This window comes from Caretta caretta, chromosome 12, assembly GCF_965140235.1.
Source record: "Caretta caretta isolate rCarCar2 chromosome 12, rCarCar1.hap1, whole genome shotgun sequence".
In the NCBI taxonomy this organism is placed as follows: Eukaryota; Metazoa; Chordata; order Testudines; family Cheloniidae; genus Caretta; species Caretta caretta.
Window position 1 is genome coordinate 26,081,051 of NC_134217.1, and position 11,131 is coordinate 26,092,181.

The window sequence follows — 11,131 nt, forward strand, 5'->3', positions numbered from 1 at the left end:
TTTTGCTGGTTCCCCTCTCCCAGCCCATTCCCAGTTGGTTAGGGGCAGAGGTGAACCTGGCCCTGTCCTCTCCGCAAGGCTCCTGGCCTTGGGCCCTTAAAGATACAGTGACCAGATTTCCTCCCAAGCACCATTCATTCCCCAGACCACTTACTTTCTCTCCGTATCTCCCTTAAGTCCTTAAACTGAACCTTCAAACCCTTAAAGGGCCATACCAGGTGGCAGGTGGGCTGACCCTGGGCACTACTGCCTTTAAAGGGAAGACCACCCTGTCATGGGTGTTTTGTCTTATAAACATTTATTTGGGTTGGTTGCATTTCAGTAAGTTCTACACTTTTAGATATAACTACACCCTAGTTAGTATTTTGTCCATTATAATTCTGAGAGTGTTGCTCTCTTGTAAATGCTGCTTCCAGATCATGGCCCACATAGCAAAGACTAGGATAGATGTAAAGATAAATGCACTGACAGACTATAATTAACTATGTCAGTACAACAGATTCAGTGGAGGAATGCCTGTTATCCCAGCAGGAGATGAAGTGATACAATGGTCGTGGCCTCATGTACTGTAATATTTATCATACTCTACTACAAATGCTGAGAACAGAATTGTATTACAGCATCGCAACTAAAGCCTGGTCTACATTAAACAGTTAGGTCAACGTAAGCTGCCTGTTAAACTGGAGCCGTCCCTCAATGCCCTGCAATGAGAATACAATTGATACAAGTGCTCCTCTCCTGGTGAGTACATGCACTGCTGACAGAAGGAGCCAGGTGTGCGCGCACACACAAGCGATTTAATAACTGTGGTGACTGTATGGCGAGGTAAGTTAGGTCGCCATAAGTTTGTAATGTAAACATGGCCAAGGATTCATGCAAAATAGAGGGTTCTTTTAAAAGTCAAATATAATTAGTTTAAACACTTTACAGATAAAGGCTATGGATCTTATAACAGAAGTATGGATCAGTAAGAGTGCTAGAGTTGGATCAAGAGCCTAGCTGTGGAAGTGTCTTCATTTAAATTTGGCTCTTGCTGATGTAAGTGAATCTCTACACTGATTTAGTAACACCACCTCCCCGAGCGGTATAGACTCGGTATGTTTACACTTCAAAATTGTGTCAACCTAAGTTAGGTTGGCATACAGCCGCCACAGTAATTAAATGACTTTTGCGTATCCACACTATGCTCCTTGTGTTGGGAGTGTGCATCTTCACTGGGAGCACTTGTACTGATTGTACTGTCAGTGTGGGGCATTGTGGGATGGCTTTGGAAAAAGCCAGTAACAGTCGATGTAAACAATGCAGTGTCTACCCTGACACTGCGTCAACCTAACTACATCGACCTAAGCACTATACCTCTGGTGGAGATGGAGTGCTTAAGTCAGCTTAGTGGGGCAGTTACATAGGGGGGAGCAGAATTTTAGTGTAGACACTGTGACATTGCACTCCATATGATTTTATGAAAATATGCTAATGAGTGTGAATATAATGTAGCTGGAATATGCTTCATGCAAAAGGTCTCTTGTAAGGTATTATTACAAAGCTCATAATCTACTGAGTGTGGTCATCCTATTTGTATAAATGTATCATTCTTGTATCTGAAACTAGAAATATGAAATATAACTCCTATTGTAATTATGCAAAGTGTGGGCCATTAATGGTGGTTTGGAATCTTGATGGCTCCCATCAACTAGGACAATTGACTATAGATGGCTCTGTTTACTTGCAAGCCTTCCTGTGTGTCAGGCCAGGAAGAATGAAGGCTTGGGGTCTCACAGGACATGTGACCATCTCACCTGGTACTGGAATCCATCTTAAACCTGGTGCTTTTCCATTTAGAAGAATGGGTGGGGACCCAGAGAGATGAAAGATTCCCACCTTGTGCCAAAGCTATAAAAGGATGTGAAACAGAACAAAGGAGGTTCCAGTCATGAGAAATCCCCTGAACTACTACCTGAACTGGAAATCCCCTAACTACTGCCTGAACTGGAAACCTAACTACACCTGAACTGTACCAGGAGAAAGGATTGGGCTCAGACTAGAAAGGAGCCTAGTCTGTGAAAGAAGCTTATTGGAACATCTCTGAGGGTGAGATTTCATCTGTATTCAGTTTCCTACTGTATTAGGCTTAGACTTGTGTGTTTTTGTTTTATTTTGCTTGGTAATTTACTTTGTTCTATCTGTTATTACTTGGAACCACTTAAATCCTACTTTTTATATTTAATAAAATCACTTTTTGCTTATTAATTAACTCAGAGTAAGTAAGTAATTCCTGGGGGAGCAAACAGCTGTGCATATCTCTTTATCAGTGTTATAGAGGGCGGACAATTTATGAGTTTACCCTGTATAAGCTTTATACAGAGTAAAATGGATTTATCTAGGGTTTGGATCCCATTGGGAACTGGGTTTCTGGGTGCTGGAGACAGGAGCACTTTTTAAGCTGTTTTCAGTTAAGCCTGCAGGTTTTGGGGGATGTGGTTCAGACCTGGGTCTGTGTTTGCAGCTGGCTAGCATGTCTGGCTCAACAAGACAGGGTACTGAAGTCCCAAGCTGCCAGGAAAAACGGGCTCAGAGGTAGTTTCAGCACATCAGGTGGCAGTCCCAAGGGGGTTTCTGTGATCTAACCCGTCACAGACACTTAGGTTGATGTAAGCTTCCTTGCATCGACCTAAGTCTGAAGTGTAGATCAGGCCTCATGGTCAATGTAATTAGGTCAACTCAGTGTAGACACAGCATTGGTTACGTCGGCTGTTACTGGCCTTCAGGAGCTGTCCCTCAATGCCCCCCAGTGACAGTACAGTTGATGCAATACAATCCTGGTGAAGACACGCACTGCTGACACAAGGAGCCAGCTATGCACACACACACACAAGTGATTTAATAACTGCGGTGACTGTATGCTGATGTAAGTTAACATACGCTTGTAATGTAAACATGACCTAAGATTCATGCAAAATAGAGGGTTCTTTTAAAAGTCAAATATAATTAGTTTAAACACTTTACAGATAAAGGTGAAGGGTCTGACCTTAAACAGAATTATGGATCAGTAAGAGTGCTAGAGTTGGATCAAGAGCAAAGATACATGCTTTGCTGTACTCATGCATTAATTTTGAAATATTCTCCATTTTCAATTCAATCTATTTCAGTGTAGACACTGTATTTTACCAAAAAGGTGTTGTTGGCAGCTAAAAAGTAGCAAGATCTCCCTGACCTATTAATATAAATCAGAAATAGTGCAGGGTCCTTCATTATGGGGCCCAGAAGACTCTGCTAGCTTTCAGTGATCTAGACAAGTGAATGTCTTTTTAATAATACGACAGACATTAGGCTTAGCCACAAGGATAAGAGACAGACTTTGTATGTTAATAAATGTCTCTCTCAAATAGTTCCCAGGATCATTAGAAATTCTCTCTACATACCAGATGAAGAACTAGCTCCAAATGCTTCCCTTTATAGAAAATCTGCCATTTAGAAATATCAGATTGTTCTCTGTACCCTGCCCCTGAAGGGGGATAAACTTTTCCCCGCTCTAATTCTGTGATACTATTATCTGCTCTATACTGCTAGCTTTGGGCTTCCTCCCCATTTGACAAGTAGATTGGGAAGTAGAGCTTAGAAGTGAGACTGGATCTTTCATTTGGCTGGATTCTGATGCTGCTCATGGAGCTGAAAAAGCGAGAGATTTGGGAGAATCTGAACGCTGAGGAACCGCAATGGTTTGCTGTACCAGGAACACGTGATCCTCATTTATCTGGGAAGGAAGTTCCAGGCAGATAATTGCAGCCTGTTATGAATCTACAATTTTAAAGCTACAGAGAACTTCTCATGCTCTGAATCCTAGAAGAACCCTGCACTCTTGTTTCTGGATAGAAGTTTCAGGAAGAAGCCAAAGATGTCTAAGGAAAAGTAAATGGGATGGGGCCTTACTCTCTTGCAATCAACTCTGCTTCATTAAATAAAATTTCCATATCCCTAATCTGAACCCATACTCACATTCAGTAGTACTTACTCACACAACTAGCCCTATTTTGTTCATTACTCAACATAGATAAAGGGTACAAAACTGAGCCCTCAGTAATTATCAGACCTGAAGCACAAAACCACTTGATAAAGTTTCACTTAAAGTAGAATCCAGTGCTTTCCATGATAACTGATCTCTGTGCAAGGGGTGCCTGGTTTTAGCACTGTATCTCAAGTGATCTGTATTGGCCACTACAAGACTATGTGGCTTCTGATCACAGCTCCTTTTGGAAATAACTAGCACTCTTTCCAAAACCCTTTGTTCTCTCATGCATGGCTCTATTCTGAAAGAACATGGAATATATTTTAAAACTCTGCCTTTAATATTTCCTGGAAGGTCAGCATGAATTTTCAGTCTTTCAACTCTAGAATGTATTTAGACTAAATAATGCTTAAAATAATGACAGAAAATCATTACTACTTGCTTCATAAAGGGAAGACCTATTAGACTAAAAGGGTCTTTCCCAATGTGGGCTGCAAAATGAAAGAAAAAGTTTATCTGGAATAAGAAAATCGAAACAACTGTAATAAGTAAACTTGACTCTGTATTACAAATATATATATCCCAATATATACATAATATTTTTCCATGTTTGATTATGTATATTAAACTGTACAATTAGCTGTTTGTACATGTGACCTTTGCTTAACTAGCCAGAAGATGGCAGTCACTAGTAAGGAGAGTACAAGAATGTGTCTGTTTAATACCACAGATCTGTGCCATCTGAAATACAATATTTCATTTTCAGTTACCTGTACTGAAGTTTCGGAAAAGTTTAGGAAAAATGGCAGTGTTGCTAACTATTCCATTTTATCATGAGCCTCACAGTATTTGTTTTTTTCTTAAACCAACTCCAAAAGTCGTGTGATTGCATGAGAATCTCAGCTAGCTTTCTTTTTCTTTTCTTTCCCCCCCCCCTCTTTTTTTTTTTTTTTTTGAGAAAGGGAGGTTTGTGGCTCTAGTTCCACAGAAAATTTGAAAATGTGAATTGTGAAAAGCTACAACACCAAAAGGCAAATATCAAGAACAAAAAGGAACTTCTTATTTTAAAAGAGCTCATGAATTTTAAGTCAATCTCATGATTGTGGGGGCCTGAGTCTTGATTTTTTAATACTCAGGGTTGGCAATATTTTAGAATCATACAGACAGAAAGATGGATTAGGTCACCCAGTCCATTCCTCAAGGGTCAGTGCAGGATTGCTCCCTGCAACATATTCTCCAGTGCTTTTTCTAACTAAGCTTTGGTGGCCCAACCAGTGTGAACTCCATCACTTTCCTGGGGACATTATTCCAAAATCTAAGAGGTAAAACACTTCTGTTTTGCCTCACAATAAAATTAAAATACAAGGGAATAGAAAATTTTGAATGTGCAAAGCTGGACATTCAAATCCCCGATCTCTTACCTGCTCCTCCCCAAAATGGACACTATTTCCCACTGAAGGACTAACATGGTTATTTCTATAAATACACTAGGTCAGATTTTTAAGGGCAGCTTGATCTAGCTCCATTCAAGACAATGGGAGTTTTTCCATTGATTTGAATGGCATCAGGACTAAGCCCCTCCTGATTACACTAGTTGAAGATCTGATCCATAATATCTTCCATTTTGATATGGTATTTCTCTTCAGGATCCACAGGGCACCAGCATAACACATGCAAGTGTTTGCAGCCATAAATGTGTTTTGACAACTCACCCCTTAGCAGCAGTGATTAGTCATACCATATTGAAGAAGAAGGTTTTGCACGGGTAATAATAGCAACATTATAACAAAGATGATAGAATTACAAGGCTGGCAGTATGAAAACTATTAACTTTTCTTTCTTTTGTTCTTATTTTCTCAACACTTTGCACAACATCTGCCATTGATTTCAGTATTATGCAAGGAGAGTACAGTAATGGAATTTATCAGGGACAGTTATGAATCAACAATGTTGTATAGATCAAAATACAGTAGAACCTCAGAGTTACAAACTGACCAATCAACCACACACTTCATTTGGAACCAGAAGTATGCAATCAGGCACAGAGACAAGAAAAAGAGCAAATATTGTATAGTACAGTACTGCGTTAAAAATAAACTACTAAAAAAAGTAGGGAAAGTTCAAAAAAAGATTTGACAAGATAAGGAAATTATTTCTGTGCTTGTTTCATTTAAATTAAGATGGTTAAAAGCAGCATTTTTTTTCTGCATAGAAAAGTTTCAAAGCTGTATTAAGTCAATGTTCAGTTGTAGACTTTTGAAAGAACAACCCTAAAGTTTTGTTCAGAGTTACAAACATTTCAGAGTTACGAACAACCCCCATTACCTAGCTGTTCGTAACTCTGAGGTTCTACTGCATAGAGATATATCAGATTTCTGAGGCATATCTTTCAAGAATCACACCAGGCTCCTATTTCTTATCATCCCAGATTTCAAGAGTAATCCCAAAACAGGAGGTGAGTCGTTCTGTGTGTAAGCAGTGTCAGGATGAGCTCCACCCTGACATCTGGTGGTGAGGTGTGGCAAGTTGTGGAAAAGAACTTCAGGGGCTGATCTCATTTGCATAGGCACACCCACCACGCCTAGAATGAGACCATAGCTGCCCAAATGGTCACTTTGGCTGCTGTGGGATCCCCAGTGTCTCTGTTATTGGGGCAGGAAGAATAAATTGTTATTACCCTGATTATGGGAACTGTGCTTGGAACTGTACGTGGCCTTTTGTTATGATGGAGGGATTCACCATCAACTAAGTAGCACTCGCTAGGCAAGGGTCATGGGTTCCAAAACTGTGTGAATGGAGAGAGGCTGGGGACAAGTATTAATATGTGGTGGCATGGGCCCCTTGGTGAGGGCCTTACATGCTAATTGCACTTCCTCCTCTCTCCACTGTGGAATATCAGAGCTAATTTTGATTTCATTAGAAGTCTAGTTATAGGCTGCTGAGCTCATTTTGGGCTGACAGTGCACCAGCACTGGGGCTCCCCTACTACAAGCTGAATTCACCTAAGAGCTGAAATCACTGAGTGTTGTGTTAAGTAGTGGGGGAGCCGGAAGATATATTGTGGAGCAGTTGGCAGGCTGGCTGGAGTGCCTTGCGGACCGGCTGGTGGAGCAGTTTGTGGATGGCAGGAGCTGCTTGTGGGCCGTGGAGCTGAGCGAAGGAGTTCGTGGGGCAGCTGGCGGAGCGGAGCGCAGCTGAGCGAAGGAGTTCGTAGGGCGGCTGGCGGAGCGGAGCGCATCTGAGCGAAGGAGTTCGTGGGGCGGTCAGCTTCAGATCATGTAAGGTGCCTCTTACCCCCGTCCCATTTCCACCCAGGTTGGGAGGTAAAGCTCCGCAGATAAACTTTCGAACTCTGGGGCTGCCCTGACCAGGGACAGAGACTTTTGGGGCATTGGACTTTTGGGACTTTGGGTGATTTGGGGTTGCTGGACTCAAGAACCAAAGGGAAAAGGGCATGCCCCAATTTGCTTGGGGTGGGTTTTTGCTCATGGGTTCTGTTATGAATCCTGTTGGTGGTGTTTCCCAAACATAATGCCACATTGTTTCTCTCTGTTATTAAAAGGCTTTTGCTACACTCAGACTATGTGCTTGCGAGAGGGGAAGTATTGCCTCTTGGAGGCGCCCAGCGGGGGTGGTATATATTTGTCCCAGGTCACTGGGTGGGGGCTCGAGCCGGTTTGCATTGTGTTATTGGAATGGATCCCCTAGATATTGAACCCAGCCCTTGTTGCTGCCAACTCTGACGGGCAGAAGGGTTACATGTGTGTTACAGTTCCATTCTAAAGCTAAATCCTAATCCCATTGGTAAAGCTCCCTTGAATTCAGTGGGATCAGCATTTGGCTCATTGTGACAATGTGATTGAGCAGCTGGGCACTGAGATGAAAGCACCCATCAGGGGAAAGAACAGAGAAAAGCAAAGACAGAATTGTTTCTGGAGTGTCATGGGGGTGACGTTGATTGGCTTGGATTGAGGTGGAAATATTTTTGCTGCAGTTTCCTTTGGGAACAAATGTTATCTTCATATTTAGCAATATCAGGGCTTGCAGGAGGCTGTGTTAGCCTTTTACAAAATATATTCACGTTTATTTCTGCAAGTCCTTAACCATTTGGAAGATGTTCTTTACTGGAATGTAGCATTATACATTAGTTATATTTCTGTTTTTCTTAAAGCACTGAATCAAAAAAAAAAGTACTTGAACTGAAAAAATATCACTTTGATTCAGTATAGCAGTGGTTTTCAATCTTTTTTCATTTGCAGACCCCCCCAAAACTTTCAAATGGAGGTGGACCTCAGGTTGAAAACCACTGTACTATGGTAACAACAACTTTTTACAGACCCCTTTAGACATAGGCTGCAGACCCCCAGGGTCCACGGAGCATAAGTTGAAAACCACTGCAGTATAAAACCAATAGATAAATAGATATGCAGGAATTTGTTTGTTTACTATTTAGCTTAGTCACTGAGACTGTGTATCACATTAGGATTTCTACAAACAGAATATGCTATCTAAAACAGTCCTTGGTTATTTTAATCCCTCGATTATACCACATTTCCTGGCTGAAGCCTGGTGTACACCCAGTTTTGGACCAATATAGTTAAATTGCTGTAACCCATTAGCACTTTTAAATAAATATAAGTGTGTCCACACTAAGGGTTTGCACCAATTTAACTAAATTGGTGCAAAAATTGTGTGTTGACAAGCCCTAAATTCATGCCATACTTCAGCTTCCATCAGGCTGGCACTGAATACCAGCAAGTCACTGATTTCCAATGTATATAGCGCTGACAAAGACAATTGTGAAACCAACCAGATGCCTGATTTGGACACTGGGGCCCAGATTTTTTTCCTGTGCATGTGCAGTAAAGGGCATACAATTTGTACAGTTGTCATAATTGCACAAATGATCACTTAGTTGTCCAATTAGCTGTTGATCTATACAATCCAATATGCAAAGTAATGCACATAGTAGGACTTTATGGAATGTTTCATTGGCAGGATCTGTATTATTTTCCACAGGAAAATACCCAGAGATTTGGGGAGGAGATAATATCACAGAGAATGACCATCATTCTCCCCCCTCTGTACTCAAGTATATTCACTCAACCATGGAGCTCCAGAAACATGGACTTGAGATGGAGGGGCTTCTGTGGGATCATGTGGCAAGGGAGAGCATGGGTTTTGCTCCCCTCTACTGATCTTAGCACATGGGGTAATATAGGCTCAACTCTGAGATGCCAGACCTGAATGTTAGGATATGCTTTTCAAAACCATATCAACCATTCAGCTTGATCATTTTGAAGGTTAGAGGATCAGCATCTATGTTAGGAACAGTTAAGATTAGACAGTCTGAATGAATGTGTGCTCTTATTTCCAAGGGCACAGTCATTAGCAGAACTGTGCTAAGTGAAAATAGAATCCATCTACTCAATCAGGCTCTCCATGTTACATCTTCTGAAGAACTGGTTAGATTGCTGCTTTGTGGTTTGTTAGTAATGAGTTTAATTTCTGATATGTTCTTTAGCTATATGCTACATTTTTGGGGCGGGAGGTGGATTGCATATTAGAGATGTTTTCAACTTCTAATATGAATGGTTCCATTCCTTTTTCAATATTCCACCTCCTTCTATCAAGGTATCAGCATTATAACATTCACTCTTCAATTGATGCCAGTAGCTAATGGTTGCTGTAGGTTCATGACATTTCAACTGCACCTGTTATGAGTTTGAGTAGCGAACAATGTAAACAAAATTCTGCTCTTATATTACAATGGGTACTACAAAAATGCTTCTCTAATAATGATTTTTAAAATGGAAAAATGCAGTTACTGTTAATGGTAAGATTTCTTAGAATGTATTTTCCAATTACTCTGTGCTTATGGTTTACACAATTTATGTTTAATTGTCACTCTATTGTGAAAAGTAACATTTCTTATAAAATTTTGAAATTGTCTTAAAGCTCTGTAGGTGAAAGACTCATTATGATGGTCAATACTATTCTGTTCACCACTTTTACAAAATATGCCTTGTGAGGTATCATTTGAAAACTCATCATGTGCTGAACATTATTGTCCTGGTAAAATAAGTGTATCAATATTGTAAGTGAAGTTATAAGATTCTGCTGTAAAGCATTGTTATAACATGCTCCAAGATTAAGAAAAGCAGGCCCAAACCAATTTTTCAGAGACAAAGACACACGGACATCCCATCCAGGTGTTAAAAGGCTATCACCTGCTTAAGCAGCCATTCTCCAGTAACAAGAAGGTGTAAATAAGAAATTTACATTCCATGACAGAGACTGGTCAGACCTCACAAGAGACTATTTGTCGCCTGCACCCCAGCTGGGGGTTATCCTCAAAGAGAGCATGGTGGTATAAGAATGAGAGACAGTGGCCTTCAATTTACCTCCCTCCTCTGTCATCTCTGCTGATGACATTGACAACTCTCAAAGAACAGAACTAGGGGAAAGGGTCCCAGGCTGAAAGAAGACTCAGCCTGTGAAATTTATTGCAGTGTATTGTGAGACAAAATCTTTTGCTTTTAAGTTCATTTAGTTTGTTAAGTTAGGTATTAGCTTGCATTTTACTCTTTTATTTCTTTTGTAACTAATCCTGACTTTTATGCATCATCACTTGTAATCACTTAAAATCGATCTTTCTATAGTTATTTTATCTTAACCAGTGTGTTTGGATTAGAGTGTATAGGAAACTCCATTTGAGATAATAACACTGGTGCATTATCATTTTCCTTTGATGAAATGATGGACTTCTTACGAGCCTCTACTGTTCAGAAGGGTACTGAGCAGTACAAGATGCACATTTCTGGTGGTGGAGGGGATTAAGAATTTTCAGATGTTGCCCTGTATGTAATTCATGAGTGACTGGTCAGAGAGCTCATGTATTTTGCTGGGAGTAAATTTGCCTGCTGAATGCTGTATGAGCAGGCCAGGAGTGGATGTTCTGACAGCAAAACAGTGTAAAAGGCACCCCAGGCCAGAGAATTAAGAGGACACAGCTGATCAAGGTCCAGATTGTCCCCTGGATAATGTCACATTCGCCTCTTTACAAATACAAAATAATTACAAAGGGTTAGGGTTAGGGTGTGTACAGCTTATAACTATAACCTATAT